This window comes from Leopardus geoffroyi, chromosome A2, assembly GCF_018350155.1.
Source record: "Leopardus geoffroyi isolate Oge1 chromosome A2, O.geoffroyi_Oge1_pat1.0, whole genome shotgun sequence".
NCBI classification, from domain to species: domain Eukaryota; kingdom Metazoa; phylum Chordata; class Mammalia; order Carnivora; family Felidae; genus Leopardus; species Leopardus geoffroyi.
Window position 1 is genome coordinate 100,253,328 of NC_059331.1, and position 16,464 is coordinate 100,269,791.

Consider the following 16,464-nt stretch of genomic DNA (forward strand, 5'->3'; position numbering starts at 1 on the left):
ACCACAATGCTATGAAGCTTGAAATCAACCACAGGAAAAAGTCTGGAAAACCTCCAAAAGCATGGAGGTTAAAGAACACCCTACTAAAGAATGAATGGGTCAACTAGGCAATTAGAGAAGAAATTTTAAAATATATGGAAACAAATGAAAATGAAAATACAACAACCCAAATGCTTTGGGATGCAGCGAAGGCAGTCTTGAGAGGAAAATACATTGCAATCCAGGCCTATCTCAAGAAACAGGAAGAATCTGAAGAAAAAAAAAAAAAAGAAACAGGAAAAATCCCAAATACAAAATCTAATAGTACACCTAAAGGAAATAGAAGCAGAACAGCAAAGACACCCCACACCCAGCAGAAGAGAAATAATAAAGATCAGAGCAGACATAAACAATATAGAATCTAAAAAAAACTGTAGAGCAGATCAGTGAAACCAAGAGTTGGTTTTTTGAAAAAATAAAATTGATAAACCTCTAGCCAGGCTTCTCAAAAAGAAAAGGGAGATGACTCAAATAGATAAAATCATGAATGAAAATGGAATTATTACAGCCAATCCCTCAGAGATACAAGCAATTATCAGGGAATACTATGAAAAATTACATGCCAACAAACTGAACAGCCTGGAAGAAATAGACAAATTCCTAAGCACCCACACACTTCCAAAACTCAAACAGGAAGAAAGAGAAAACTTGAACAGACCCATAACCAGCAAAGAAATTGAATCAGTTATCAAAAATCTCCCAAAAAATAAGAGTCCAGGACCAGATGGCTTCCCAGGGGAATTCTACCAGACATTTAAAGCAGAAATAATACCTATCCTTCTCAAGCTATTCCAAAAAATAGAAAGGGAAGGAAAACTTCCAGACTCATTCTATGAAGCCAGCATTACTTTGATTCCTAAACCAGACAGAGGCCCAGCAAAAAAAGAGAACTACAGGCCAATATCCCTGATGAATATGGATGCAAAAATTCTCAATAAGATATTAGCAAATCGAATTCAACAGCATATAAAAAGATTTATACACCATGATCAAGTGGGATTCATTCCTGGGATGCAGGGCTGGTTCAACATTCGCAAATCAATCAATGTGATACATCACATTAATAAAAGAAAAGAGAAGAACCATATGATCCTGTCAATCGATGCAGAAAAAGCATTTGACAAAATTCAGCATCCTTTCTTAATAAAAACCCTCGAGAAAGTCAGGATAGAAGGAACATACTTAAACATCATAAAAGCCATTTATGAAAAGCCCACAGCTCACATCATCCTCAATGGGGAAAAACTGAGAGCTTTCTCCCTGAGATCAGGAACACGACAGGGATATCCACTCTCACCGTTGTTGTTTAACATAGTGTTGGAAATGCTAGCATCAGCAATCAGACAACAAAAGGAAATCAAAGGCATCAAAATTGGCAAAGATGAAGTCAAGCTTTCACTTTTTGCAGATGACATGATATTATACATGGAAAATCCGATAGACTCCACCAAAAGTCTGCTAGAACTGATACATGAATTCAGCGAAGTCGCAGGATACAAAATCAATGTACGGAAATCAGTTGCATTCTTATACATTAATAATGAAGCAACAGAAAGACAAATAAAGAAACTGACCCCATTCACAATTGCACCAAGAAGCATAAAATACCTAGGAATAAACCTAACCAAAGATGTGAAAGATCTGTATGCTGAAAACTATAGAAAGCTTATGAAGGAAATTGAAGAAGATATAAAGAAATGGAAAAACATTCCATGCTCATGGATTGGAAGAATAAATATTGTTAAAATGTCAGTACTACCCAAGCAATCTACACATTCAATGCAATCCCAATAAAAATTACACCAGCATTCTTCTTGAAGCTAGAACAAGCAATCCTAAAATTTGTATGGAACCACAAAAGGCCCAAATAGCCAAAGTAATTTTGAAGAAGAAGACCAAAGCAGGAGGCATCACAATCCCAGACTTTAGCCCCTACTACAAAGCTGTAATCCTCAAGACAGCATGGTATTGGCACAAAAACAGACACATAGACCAATGGAATAGAATAGAAACCCCAGAACTTGACCCACAAACGTATGGCCAACTAATCTTTGACAAAGCAGGAAAGAATATCCAAAAGAAAAGACAGTCTCTTTAACAAATGGTGCTGGGAGAACTGGACAGCAACATGCAGAAGGATGAAACTAGACCACTTTCTCACACCATTCACAAAAATAAACTCAAAATGGATAAAGGACCTGAATGTGAGACAGGAAACCATCAAAACCCTAGAGGAGAAAGCAGGAAAAGACCTCTCTGACCTCAGCCTCAGCAATTTCTTACTTGACACATCCCCAAAGGCAAGGGAATTAAAAGCAAAAATGAACGATTGGGACCTCATGAAGATAAAAAGCTTCTGCACAGCAAAGGAAACAACCAACAAAACTAAAAGGCAACCAACGGAATGGGAACAGATATTTGCAAATGACATATCGGACAAAGGGCTAGTATCCAAAACCTATAAAGAGCTCACCAAACTCACAGCCGAAAAACCAATAATTCAGTGAAGAAATGGGCAGAAAACATGAATAGACACTTCTCTAAAGAAGACATCCGGATTGCCAACAGGCACATGAAAAGATGTTCAGCGTCGCTCCTCATCAGGGAAATACAAATCAAAACCACACTCAGATACCACCTCACGCCAGTCAGAGTGGCTAAAATGAACAAATCAGGACACTATATTTGCTGGTGAGGATGTGGAGAAACGGGAACCCTCTTGCACTGTTGGTGGGCATGCAAACTGGTGCAGCCACTCTGGAAAACAGTGTGGAGGTTCCTCAAAAAATTAAAAATAGACCTACCCTATGACTCAGCAATAGCACTGCTAGGAATTTACCCAAGGGATACAGGAGTACTGATGCATAGGGGCACTTGTACCCCAATGTTTATAGCAGCACTCTCAACAATAGCCAAATTATGGAAAGAGCCTAAATGTCCATCAACTGACGAATGGATAAAGAAATTGTGGTTTATATACACAATGGAATACTACATAGCAATGAGAAAGAATGAAATATGGCCTTTTGTAGCAACGTGGATGGAACTGGAGAGTGTTATTCTAAGTGAAATAAGTCATACAGAGAAAGACAGATACCATATGGTTTCACTCTTATGTGGATCCTGAGAAACTTAACAGAAGACCATGGGGGAGGGGAACAAAAAAAAAAGAGGTTAGAGAGGGAGGGATCAAAACATAAGAGATTCTTAAAAACTGAGACCAAACTAAGGGTTGATGGGGGGTGGGAGGGAGGGGAGTGTGGGTGATGGGTATTGAGGAGGGCATCTGTTGGGGTGAGCACTGGGTGTTGTATGGAAACCAATTTGACAATAAATTTAATATTTAAAAAAAAAGAAAAACTTAGAAATAATATGGCTTCATAACCTACACACACCTGTTAAGGACTAGATTTTTCCAGCTTATATTCATCTAACAGCATCATCTTCATAGTAGGCAATGCCTTTCTGATCTGATTTAAATTATACTATATACAGTGATGGGTATTGAGGAGGGCACCTTTTGGGATGAGCACTGGGTGTTGTATGGAAACCATTTTTACAATAAATTTCATATATTGAAAAATAAATAAATAAATTATACTATATACATTCTCTCTACCCCTAGAAATTCTGTCACTTTCTAGATGCAAGAACAAAATCCTATCTCAGTTATCTCCTCACTAGTTAGCAATAAGCTTTGTAAAATGTTTTTCTTCTTGCCCCTGTCTTATTTATTTTAAAACGTATCTATTTTTACATAAAGCTGAATGTACTGACACATGCTGTACCTTTCCCTTAGAAAAAGTTCATATGCTTAACCTGGGCTCTGTGCATACAACTGATACGTTCTACTGGTGCAAAACAGATAATTTCTACATTTCACAGATCTGACCTTCTCACTAATTTGGCAAAGTAGGTGTTCGGGATTGCCTTTTCTTTTCTTTTCTTTTTTTTTTTTTTTTTTTGTCCCTTTCACAGCCAAGGGAGAGAGAGAAGATAATACCAAGTCCAACTTGAAAAAGCAAAAACCAAACCTACAAAGAATCTACTGTTTATATATCCTCCTATGCTGGGGTGATTGTACTTATTAATCGTTATATGTTAGAGACATCCAGGTTTGTGGCAACTAAGATCACAGTCAATAAATTTTACTTTTTCATCTTTCATGAAGACAATGAGAAATTGCTCTGGCACATTAACAATCAGTCATGTCCTTAAAAGGGTGGATGACAGTGAATGTTATCTACTTGAATATCACCTTTATTTTAAAAGCCAAGTAGGTAAGTCCAAGGTTAAGAAGTTTAATGTTTTTCTGAATCATGAAAATTAAAAACCGAGTATGGCTCACTTCATTTTATGTTGAAGAAATTATATGTTGTAGAAAATGGGAATTCCAAACACTGCTCACTTGCTTTAGAATGTGACCACATGCTTTTTTGGATACTTGGTCACCTGTTATTATGGGATTTCTATAGATTTTAATTATTAATATGATTATTCATAGTTCTTATCTAAAAATACCCCCATCATTATTTAATGTTTTTCCCCATTTGTGTTGTTTGTGCCCTTTCAAAGCACCTTGGTAATTTGTGTGTACTTAATTCTCTTTCTTAGGTAATGAATGCGTAACTTACCTACCAAGCAGGGCCTTATTCATTTCCTCTTTTGAAAACACTATCAGTAAAAACTACCCACATCTAATCTGCCTAAGGTTTTGGCAGTTCTTGAAAACATTGGACTCCAACATATACCGCTAGCTTAATATCTGATTTCATTAAGCTATGTTGCTTTCAAAGCATAATATAAACAAAGTAGAATTATTAACAACTTCCCTGAGTCATATGGGAAATTTATTTTTATAGCAGCTAGTTGTTAATTAGGATATCTGTCTTAACATAGCACTTGTATTTCACTATGTCCTGGGTCTTCGCTATTCATGAAAAAATAAATATGCCTTCAAAGATATGAAAGAAATAAACAAACTATAAAGTAAAAAAAACATACTTTTACTCTTGCATTTCCAATAATATGAACAGACTTTTAAAAAATACACAAGGCTGTATTTTAAAAGGTGTTGTCTCTTAATTTGCTATGTTTCGTATTTAGCATTAGATAGAAAAATAATTCAAAATTATATTTCAACTATATAGTATATGTTATAACCACATAGGTATTTGTTGCCAATTTCTACTTAGGTAATGAACACTTATACAGTATCGATATTAGCAAAGAACTGGAGGCTTGGATTGCTACATTTTTTTCTCTTTCTTTCCCAAACCTAGCAAAATGAAAATCAGCTCTCTTCTAGATGTAACCAGTTTTGACTTGGGTTATCCATAGCAAACTACTCCTGAGTTTGCCTTTATGCACCACACACCACCACCCTATTTTTACTTAACAGAATTAAACTGGAGGCAGTTCTGTCCAATGCAAAAAAAAATGGGGCTCATTAAGAACAGAAAGTGTATCCCTACCTGTTTGGGTTTATTATTCTCAGAGAGTGGCTGAAAGTAAACAAAACTGTTTTTGAAAAAAGCAACACTAAAGTGCTCTCTATTTGGACACCATCTTCATTGGTGACTTGGATAAAAAAGACCTTTAAACATATGTTCTATAATTTGAACAGGTTTATGTATATTATAGATATAGATGTCCAAAATTTAGTGCAGATTTTGATTTCCGACTCCATGTGGACTATCAGTGATTATTGGGCTTTACTTCCCTAGGATGGTTTCAAGCAAGTGAGACCTGTTCAGGGGTAGGCATGCCAATAGCACATGAGATCTAGCAAAATTCAGAGGAATGAAACTAAGGAGCATTCAATAAGGGACACTTGGCTTGTTTTATATCATACAATAAAAAAGGAAATTAAATATTCACAAAACAATTCCCAGGAAGGACTAAAAACATCTCCCTTGCCTCTTTTGTGACATTGCCAATAGCGTGAGTTGGATATTGCCTACTAAATACAGACATTTTGGCAGTAATTACATTGCAACTATTTGAACAGACATTTTTCAGCAACTAAATGCATTTCTTAGAGCAATGAGTTGCTGCCCACCCAGCACAAATCCCACTAAACACCTTCTAAAATTGCAAATAGGAAATCACCGTCTTTAACCATCTGAACTTTCTGTGTTGTTGTAGAGCACCTGAATTAACATTTTTGTTCTTGATATTATAATAAATGACGCATACCTCTTATCTAATAAGATGAAAATCTTGAGATGAACAGTTGATTTTTCACATATCTCCATGTTTCTGTGAACAAGCAACTAACTTTCCTATTTTCCTAAAATAGAGAATAGAGAAATTTTGTGCAAAGCTCTTTTCAGGAGCCCCCAACCCCCACCCCCAAAGAGGTTCCCTGAGTTGCTGCCTTCCGTCCATTTTAAATGCTGAATTTGGCACAGAAAACATTTAAGAAAATGACAGAAAAATGAGCGTCATCAGCAACTTCAAAGTAAGGCCATACAATTTTGAATTTGTTACTAAAAGTCTTTCAGGTCTAAACCACACATGGAGGTAGTTTTCCTCTCATTTCTCAAAACAGAAAAAGCTGTGTTGAAGATCGCCCCAGTTTATTAATTTTGCAATTGATTACACTGATTGCATGAAGATTTCCATTGCAAAAAGAGATTTTTAAGGACTAAAAATATGACAAATATGCAGGTTACTCATTTAAGTGAATAAGTAACTACAGGTTTTTGAGGTAGCAGACACTTGGAAGGGAGTAATTTGCCCCCTTCCTTCACCTGCTTGAAAAGTGTGGGGAGGCAATGCATGATCAATGATAGCAATCAAGAACCTTCAATGCAATAGTTCAAAAATCTAAAATGGTGATCCATGGGAGTTTTACAGATCATTAAAATACAATATTCTCTTGATAAAGTACCTCCATGTAATTAAATAGAGCTTGATCCTCCAAAGGGGGGAATCAAAAAGTCCTCTGAAAGGCCTTCTAATGATATCAGAGCCTCAGCTGGAGCTTTTCCCCTCCAGCAGTATGTTCCTTCTTCAGTCCCTCCAGTGGTCCTCAACAGGAAAGGGGGATAGGACATTTTCAGATGTCCCAAAGAGGATGAGGGAGTGCCAAACAAGCCCACAAAATAAAAGATTCCCCACACAAAAAAAGTCCTGACTCCTTATCAAAACAGGACCTTTTATATTTGCTTTCATCTGCCCAGGATCCCTCTTAGCTCCCATAACAAATGTGGGTGAAAGGATGAATCTCCCTTGGATGCCAATTTTAACTGAGTAACAGAACCCATTATCATCATGGTACAACGCAGAGTTTCTCAAACTGGTCTGATGTCCCATTAGTGTGTAAGCTCTGTGAGGGCAGGGATTCTGGTCTGTTTTGTTTGCTGATGGAGGCCCAGCACCTAGAATATGAGTGATGTATGTTACATGCTGAATAAATGCGTGTTCAAAAATTGAATGAGTCAAAAGGATCCAATGGGATGCTTAATAAAAATACAGACAACTGAGCTCAGCCTAGACCTGCTGAATGAGAAACTCCTGGGATCAAGTCATTTGTTTGGTTTAGAAGCCAAATGGATCTGGGATAATGCCTTGTTCTACCACTTAACTGGGTGTGACCTTAAGCAAAGTACTTCATCTCTCTAAGTCTGATTCATTCATTAAATAAATGGTTTAGTATGCCTACTGTTTTTCAGCATTGTGCTACTGCTGAGGATATACCAGTGACCTAAATAATACAGTCCTTGCCTTCATGGAGTTCATAGGTCCTTACCTTTACAATGGGAGTAAGTAATATCAATGCCTAGGGTTGATTTGCAAGTCAATTGAGATAAAAATATAAACTCAGCATTCAACACCAAAGCCTTTGTATGGAATTCCTTACTTTATTGAAATCTCAATTACTGATGGCAAAGGAGAAATCACCCTCTCAACATACAGCACAGTTTTCTTTTTTATTGTTTTGTTTTGGTGGTCAGTACAAGAAATAACAGTCTTTTTAAAAATTGCAGTATAGGGGCATCTGAGTGGCTCAGTCAGTTAAGCGTCTGACTTCAGCTCAGGTCATGATCTCACAGTTTGTGAGTTCGAGCCCCACGTCAGGCTCTGTGCTGACAGCTCGGAGCCCGGAGCCTGCTTCAGATTCTAGGTCTCCTCCTCTTTCTGCCCCTCCCCTGCTCATGCTCTGTGTCTCTCTGTCTCTCAATAATAAATAAACGTTAAAAATTTTTAAAAAATTGCAGTATAATCAATATACAACATTACATTCGTTTCAGGTGTACAACATTTGGTATATGTACATATTCCAAAATGATCATCCCAGTGAGTCTAGTTAACATCTAAAGTCATTTTTTAAATTGTAGTTGACATAAATGTTATAATAGTGATTCAACAATTCTATGCATTGTGCAATGCTCACCATAAGTGTAGTATGTCTGTCATCATGCAAAGTTATTACAATATTATTGACTGTATTCCCTATGCTGTACTTTTCATCTTTATAACTTATTTTAAAACTAGAGGTTTCTACCTCTTAATACCCTTCACTTATGATGGCCATCCTCTCTCTTCCCTCTGGCAACCACTAGTTTGTTCTCCATAGTTATGAGTCTATTTACTGTTTTTGGTTTTTTGTTCATTTGTTTTGTTTTTAATATTCCATATATATGTGAAATCATAGGATATTTGTATTTCTCTTACTCATTTCATTAGCATGATACCCACTAGGTATCATCCATCCATGTTGTCGTGAATGGCAAGATTTCATTCTTTTTAATGATAAGTAGTATTCAAGTGTGTATGTGTGTATACATACTTATTTCATCTTCTTTATTCATTCATCTATTGATGGACACCTTCTATGTCTTGGCTATTATAAATAAACCTGCAGTAAACGTACGGATGCATATATCGTTTCAAATTAGTGGTTTTTCCTTTGGATAAATACCCAATGATGGGACTGTGGGATTACATGGTATTTCTATTTTTAATTTTTTGAGGAATCTCCATACTGTTCTCCACAGTGGCTATACCAATTTACATTCCCACCAACAGTGCACCACCTCACCAACACTTGTTATTTCTTGTCTTTTTCTCCACATCCTCACCAATGCTTGTTATTTCTTGTCTTTTTGATACTAGCCATTCTGCCTGTAAGAGGTAATTATGTCAGTATGGTTTTAATTTGCATTTCCCTGATGATGAGTGATGTTGAGCCTCTTTTCCTGTGTCTGTTAGCCATCTGTATGTATTCTTTAATGTCTATTCAGGTCCTCTGCCCATTTTTAATTGGATTATTAGGGGTTTTTTTATCATTGAGTTGTATATTTTGGATATTAACACCTAATTGGATATATGATTTGCACATATCTTTTCCCATTCAATAGGTTGCCTCTTTGTTTTGTCAATGGTTTCCTTCTCTGCACAAAAACTTTTTATTTTTTTTTGATGTTTACTTATTTATTTGAGAAAGAGTGAGAGAGCATAAGTGGGGGAGGGGCAGAGAGAGACACAGAATGTGAAGCAGGCTTCAGGCTCTGAGCTGTCACCACAGAGCCTGAGGCAGGGCCCAAACCCATTAATCACGAGATCATGACCTAAGCTGAAGTCAGGAGCTTAAACGACTGAGCCACCCCAGGCACCCCTAAAGCTTTTTATTTTGATTTAGTTCTAATAGTTTATATTTGCTTTTGTTTCCCTTGCCTGAGAAGACATATCAGAAAAATGTTGCTAAGGCTGATGTCTTTATGGTTTCAGGTATTACATTTTGGTCTTTAATTCATTTTGAGTTTATTTTTGTGCATGGTGTAAGAAAGTGATACAGTTTCAGCACACAACAAAACCTTCTAAAAACCATCTTTAACACCTCTGTCACCTCAGCACCACCCCATGTCAGAAGCCACCCAACTTTCTGTTCAGTCAAGTGAGATATAAAATCATTTTCTTTTTCCCATTTGAAGTTTCCATTACTCAGCACTTCACATTTCAACTCAAGTGTGAAATTAGTAATGATCATTATCCATATTAATCATGATGCTGTTATTTATAGAGTACACTCACATGCATTTCAAATTATCTTAACACCTCACTTAAGATACGTGGAGTTGATACTATTATCCCATTTTATAGATGCTCAAAGAATTGAGGTACCTTTTCCCAGCATTTTACTGGGAAGGAAAAACCTAACTCATGCACAGGTCTTTCTCTTAGACTTGTAAGGAAAGTCATTCAGAGCAGAACAAGGTCTTCTAAAGTCTTACCTCTTAGTAATGTGATCCATGGACCAACAGTATCAGCATCACCTGGGAATTGATCAGAAATGCAGAATCTCAGGCTCCATCTCATCTAGTGGGATCAGAAACTGCATTTTAACTAGAATCCCCCAAGTGATCTGTATTCATGTTGAAGTTCAAGAGGCATCATTCTAGGAAAACTAACTGGATTAAAAATCATTTGATAACCCTCAGATTTCCTGAAGTGCTAAACTAGTGACTAATACATTGTATAATACCACCTAATAAATAATTATTTTTTTCATAAGTAATCTGTGAATGGATAAGTGAATGAATAAATACCACAGTGAATTTTATAGTGTCTTCATGTTTTCTTGCAAAAGTTCCAATAAAGCATCAGGATGAACATTCATTTTCTTGCTATCAATCCTCTAGTCATCTTAAATCCTCCAAAATGGTTCTTCATTAGAGAATTTGAAAACACAAAGTTTCATTTCCACAGTATGCGTATAGAATACTTTATTTCTTTAAAACAACTGTGTGTAAGATCAACTACTTTTTTATAGTCACTGCCAAGGCTTGACAGCCAGAGGCTGAAGGAACTCTGGAATGCAATAATCATTTATTTAGCAAATATTTTTTGCACCTCTACTCATGTGAGGCACAGATGAGGCCCAGAGAAGACTTGGAGAATTTTAGCTCTTTCCTTTATAGCACTGTGTGCTATATCAAAAATGAAACAGTATTTCCCTTAAGAAACTGACATTCTAAAATTTGTATAGTTATGATATAGGTAGAATGTGATAAATTCCACCAGAAAGGAAAAGATCAAGCACCCTGGTCATTTAGAGACAGGGAAGTTCCCCGTGCTCTGTGGTCAGGAGTAGGGAAGGGAGGTAGGTAGGTTTCAACAGGAAATGTGCCCTTGAGCAGTAGCACTGCTAGCTGAGATGGCATTTAGGTGAGGCCCCAGGCCTAGAAGAACAGTAGCTGGGTCTAATTGTCAAGAAGGAGGCTCAATGACTAGAGTACGTGTGTGTTTGGGGGCAGGGAACATCAGAGAGCTCTCTTTATAAACAAGCTCTCTTTATAACAACTAAAGCTCCAGTCTGGACTCCAGATCCTAGGTCTGGAAGTGTGATTTACTTTTGCAAAGCCTCCCTCTACCACTGCATAGCTGCTACTCTAAGTCCTGCATTGGTGAGGATTGGCTTGGGTACTGGAATTATCTGGGGAGAGCCATATGCTGATGTAGGGAGATGCTGGAGAAAGGAAAAACAAGTGGAAGGGCAAGGAGAGTTGGGCAGAGGAGAATTAGGTATATTACATACTTCATCAATGTGCACTTTCTAGAATGTAAATTCTGTAAATCCTTACCCTACAGTATTCTCTAGAAAGCTGACATTTGCCCAAGTCCTAATAGAGCTTCATACACACAGAGGGTATTCAAAAACATTATCAGGTGATAACGTCTAGCAGTGTCAAGCAATTGGCTCTCCTTTGCATTCTCGCTGCTCAGAGAATGAAAATATATGTGCAGCCAGCCTAAAGGGACTTTCCTTTTGTGTTATAGATGAGTATTTAAGCTTAGCTGCAGGATTCTCAGACTAGATAGCCTTCATTGTCCTGGAAGCTGGGACAGATGTGGAAAAGATAAGTAGGAAAATCTGTACTAATCCCTGTGAGTTTCCCACGTATTTTATTTTTAATTTGTTCCTTTGGGTGTAGAGTTTGTGCTTTTTTGTTTTATTTTTAACAAGCAGACTGTGTGAGTTCTTGTTTCATATCTTTCTCACACATACTAGAAAAATAATAGATTCACTATGTTTGTGTGTATTATTTTGGGTTTTTCTGCTAGGCTCACCTGTCACTATTTCTATCCAAATGACTTTCATAACACTCAGGAAGTACCAGAAGGATATACCTAATAATTTCCCTGCCTTCCTTTACCCTTCCACCCAATTCCATGCTGGGAAGCCTCTTTTATATCAGAAAACCATGTATATATCACCAAAGAAATCAGCACTAACAGGAGCATCCTTAAATTAGTTCTTCTGAGGTTTGATTTCTTGAAAGAGAAAATTGAAAAGTTAACACTAAAGACTTCAAGTGACTGAGGTTTCTGGAGGCCACAGGAACAAATTTAATTATACCGTCCTGTCCCTCCTAACCAAGACCTGTGCCCTATTTGGCACTGGTTATTTTCCTGAACCACTTCATCTGAGCACTCATATTTTGGTGATATCAGGGTCCACAGAGATGAGCAGTGGAATTTCACCTAGATTATGTTTGGCCCTCCACCTACTTAAATGGGAAGTTATTGTGTTCACCTGAAATAAACATAAACATAAACATAGTAAGAACAGCTCTAAAATAGGCATGCTAAGCCATGGGACTTACTCATTTCTCATTCAAATCAAAGACATTCTTATGCCCCCTATCCAGACTAAAAATGATTCTGAATATTTAAACTGTGTGTTTAAAATCCATTCTAATGGCATGACACATCCTGTTGTAAAACCAAGATACTCCAGAAGAATCCTTAAAATCTCTCATAATTCAGCATAATCCTAACTGCCATCAGTTCTGTGACCACTGCTCTTCACAAAGTCAATATTTGAGCCATTTTACTCTAAATTGACTAAGTTTCAGCAAAGGATGGAAAATAAAGAATCACTATCACTCATATTAGTTTTCATTTACATATCATATTGTCTACAAATTATTATCTGTAGCATGGGAGGACATAGAGACGATATGTACCCACATAGCTTCCATCTCTGATTTAGTTCTTTCTATCAAGGAGAGGAGAACAACTAGACATTTCTGTGCTGATTTGCTTAACACTTCCTCTTAGGGGACTTAGAACCTTCCTGATAACATTTACAGTTTTCTAGAAGAGACTGTATTTAATCTGTATTTGTTTTATGAAAATATCCATTGGTTTTATTGCACAGTCACCCAGTTGTGTGTTAATTCAACGGCTCAATAGTAAAGCTAAAATATAGCTATGACAACTTTAAAACTAATAATACCACAAAAAATTAATTTGTATCTCATGTAAAAAATAAGAACAATTAATGACAATTAAACTGTCATTTGTTCCTATAATTCTCTTAAGTACATTACACAAAGACATCTGGTACATTAAGAAAATTGAAGGGTGCCTGAGTGGCTCAGTCAGTTAAGCGTCAGACTTCAGTTCAGGTCATGATGTTCACAGTTCATGAGTTCGAGTACTACGTCGGGCTCTGTGCTAACAGCTCACAGCCTGGAGCCTGCTTCGGATTCTGTGTCTCCCTCTCTCTCTCAGCCCCTTCCCTGATCTCTCTCTCTCTCTCTCAGAAATAAGTAAACATTAAAAAAATATGGGGCGCCTGGGTGGCGCAGTCGGTTGGACGTCCGACTTCAGCCAGGTCACGATCTCGCGGTCCGTGAGTTCGAGCCCCGCGTCAGGCCCTGGGCTGAACGCTCAGAGCCTGGAGCCTGTTTCCGATTCTGTGTCTCCCTCTCTCTCAGCCCCTCCCCCGTTCATGCTCTGTCTCTCTCTGTCCCAAAAATAAATAAACGTTGAAAAAAAAAAATTAAAAAAAATAAAAAAATTTAAAAATTAAAAAAAGAAGAAGAAAAGAAAATTGAGACTTAGGTGTTTGGCTTTCAGAGAAATGGAAATTGTCCTGACCTTAATATGAAGATGCTTTTGATTTTGTCACATATGTGAAATTTCTGTGACTCCTGATTTATTTCTTGGCTGTTTTGTGGTACAAAAATACAGTTTAAAATAAGTAAAGAAATGGGGCGCCTGGGTGGCGCAGTCGGTTAAGCGTCCGACTTCAGCCAGGTCACGATCTCGCGGTCCGTGAGTTCGAGCCCCGCGTCGGGCTCTGGGCTGATGGCTCAGAGCCTGGAGCCTGTTTCCGATTCTGTGTCTCCCTCTCTCTCTGCCCCTCCCCTGTTTATGCTCTGTCTCTCTCTGTCCCAAAAATAAATTAAAAAAAAAAAAACGTGGAAAAAACATAATAAAATAAGTAAAGAAATAAAATTGTGTTCATCCATAGTACTCATAGAAATCTGTATCCAAAACTCCATTAACAATAACATACCTTCAGTTCAAGTAACACCCATCTAGATGGAGAGATGAACAGATCTGAATTATACATAAACTGATACTTAAGCCTCACCACACAGATAATTAATCTCAAGTAGTACAAGAACTTTCATGTTTCTTTCCTTGATTTTGCCGCAGGTATTAACCACCCAAAAAGTAACAGGGCTGTCTTTAAACATCTCTGGCAAACAGCTGGGTAGCGTTTCACATGACATAACAAGAACTTCACTAAAATGACTCCTAAAAAATTAAAAGCTAGTTTGGATCACTGTTATCTTTGGGTGCTTGGGGCCATTTGGAGTGGGAAGAATTCTGCAGTTAATTAGAAATGCACACAATGAGGAAGTGAAGTCTGACAAGGTTTCCTTTCAATGGTTAGCCTAGTTCTAAAGAGTATATGTTGCAGTTCACAAAAAAAGTTGATGCCCCCAGTTTGAGTTTGACTTATCTTAGCCTCAATATCTAAGAGCATTCTAATTGTCCCTGAGATCAGACACAACCCAGTAGAAACAAGATTTTCTCAGCCTGTCTTTAAAATAGCACAAGTAGCAAGGGAAACAAAAGGTAAAATAAACTATTGGAACTACATCAAAATAAAAAGCTTCTGCACAGCAAAGGAAACAATCAACAAAATTAAAAGGCAACTATGGAATGGGAAAAGATATTTAAAAATGACATATCTAATAAAGGACCAGTATCGAAAATTTATAAAGAACATATACAATTCAACACCCAAAAACCAAATAATCCAATTAAAAAATGGGCAGAAGACATGAACAGACATTTCTCCAAAGAAGATACACAGATGGCCGATAGACACATGAAAAGATGCTCATCATCAGTTATCATCAGGGAAATGCAAATCAAAACTACAATGGGATATCACCTCACACATGTTAGAATGGCTAAAATCAACAACACAAGAAACAACGGGTGTTATAGAGAAAAAAGGGACCCTTATGCGCTGTTGGTGGGAATGCAAACTGGTGCTTGCCACAGTAGAAAACAGTATGGACGTTTCTCAAAAAATTAAAAATAAAACTACCTTTCGCTCCAGCAATAGCACTACTGGGTATTTACCCAAACAATACAAAAACACTAATTAAAGAGATATATGCACCCCTATGTTTACACCAGCATTATTTACAATAGCCAAGATTTACAAGAGCCAGTGGACAGCCAAGTGAAATGGAATATTATTCAGCCATAAAAAAGAATGAAATCTTGCCATTTGCAATGACATGGATGGATATAGAAAGTATAATGCTAAGTGAAATAAGTAAGATAGAGAAAGACAAACACCATATGATTTCACTCATATGTGGAATTTAAGAAACAAAACAAGCAAAGGGGAAAAAATGAGAGAGTCAAAGAAAGAAACAGGTTCTTAATTATAGAGAATGATCTGATGGTTACCAGAAAGGAGGTGGGTAGGGGGATGGGTTACATAGGTGATGGGGATCACTTGTTGTGATGGGTACAAGGTGATGTATGGGACTGTTACTATATTGTACACCTGAAACTAGTATAATGCTGTTTGGTAACTGGAGTTTAAAAAAAGTCAAAGTAAGGGGCACCTGGCATGCTCAGTCAGAACAGCATGTGACTCTTGATCTCAGGGTTCTAATATGAGCCCCACACTGAGTGGAGAGATTGCTTAAATAAACTTAAAAAAACTCTAAAGTAAAAAAAATAAATACATAGTGCTCACTTCGGCAGCACATATACTAAAATTGGAAGGATACAGAGAGATTAGCACGGCCCCTGTGCCAGAATGACACGTGAATTTGTGAAGCATTCCACATTTTTATAGAAAGAAAGAAAGAAAGAAAGAAAGAAAGAAAAAGGGAGAGAGAGAGGGAGGGAGGGAGGAAGAAAGAAAAATAAAACAAAATAACACAAGTATATCATAATCCTAATTTCAGTCCTGAATATGCAAGACTAATTAATAGAGGAGACTATTGAAGCATTAATAATAACTGATTGGCATTTTTAATGGTCCCCAAATAAAGTATCTTGTAATAACAACATATTCTCATATTATTTTTCCTTTGTGAGTACCCTCAGCTGGCAGATGATTTTCAGGGATTCTGCGCAGTAAAA

At 37.1% G+C, this 16,464-nt stretch overlaps 1 long non-coding RNA gene and 1 other non-coding gene across 3 annotated transcripts in view; both read left to right on the top strand.

The window, feature by feature from the left end:
* LOC123606461 overlaps nucleotides 1-16,464 on the top strand; it is a 283,317-nt gene that overhangs the window by 175,904 nt on the left and 90,949 nt on the right. The window lies entirely within an intron of this gene.
* LOC123607728 lies at nucleotides 16,065-16,170 on the top strand. The gene has a single exon (XR_006716877.1). It is a non-coding gene; the product is annotated as a U6 spliceosomal RNA (small nuclear RNA).